Source organism: Portunus trituberculatus, chromosome 15, assembly GCF_017591435.1.
Source record: "Portunus trituberculatus isolate SZX2019 chromosome 15, ASM1759143v1, whole genome shotgun sequence".
Lineage (NCBI taxonomy): Eukaryota > Metazoa > Arthropoda > Malacostraca > Decapoda > Portunidae > Portunus > Portunus trituberculatus.
The window spans coordinates 6726188-6726780 of record NC_059269.1 but is presented as its reverse complement, the minus strand read 5'-3'; the positions used below and the strand labels follow the sequence as shown (position 1 = coordinate 6726780).

At 41.0% G+C, this 593-nt stretch overlaps 1 non-coding gene across 1 annotated transcript; it reads left to right on the top strand.

The window, feature by feature from the left end:
- Positions 1–201: 201 nt before the first annotated feature.
- On the top strand, positions 202–273 carry Trnac-gca. Its single transcript has one exon. It is a non-coding gene; the product is annotated as a tRNA-Cys (tRNA).
- Positions 274–593: the final 320 nt, after the last annotated feature.

The window sequence follows — 593 nt, the reverse complement described above, 5'->3', positions numbered from 1 at the left end:
GAGAGAGAGAGAGAGAGAGAGAGAGAGAGAGAGAGAGAGAGAGAGAGAGAGAGAGAGAGAGAGAGAGTGTGTTCGTGTGTATGTACCCTCCTCCACTCAATAAACATATAACATGCACATTTAACATTTACCAAGCTGTGAACCAATAACAACATATGGTGCAGTGTTTCAAGGCTATATTGTTGTCTCTTTAAAGTATCTGGGGGTGTAGCTCAGTGGTAGAGCATTCGACTGCAGATCGAGAGGTCCCCGGTTCAAACCCGGGCGCCCCCTGAAACAAAGTTTTTTTTTTCATCGAGTAGAGTTCTGCATTATATAATAAGCAATTTTATCAGCTACTAATAGGGTTTGCACTTGAAAATTATGAAAAATGTTCATTTAAGACTTTCCTTGTTCTTAGAGTGTAACAGTGTGGGGAGTCCCTAAGAATTTATCCTTTTGTTCCTCTACTATATTACACGCTGGCAAAAAAATGCTAGAAAGTTACACACAATCATCTGACTAATGAAAGGAAAAACTCGTTAACTCGTTAGCTGAGCGGCAAGTGGCGGAGTGCAGAAATAAGCATGAAATTCTCGCGGCTACGGAATAAG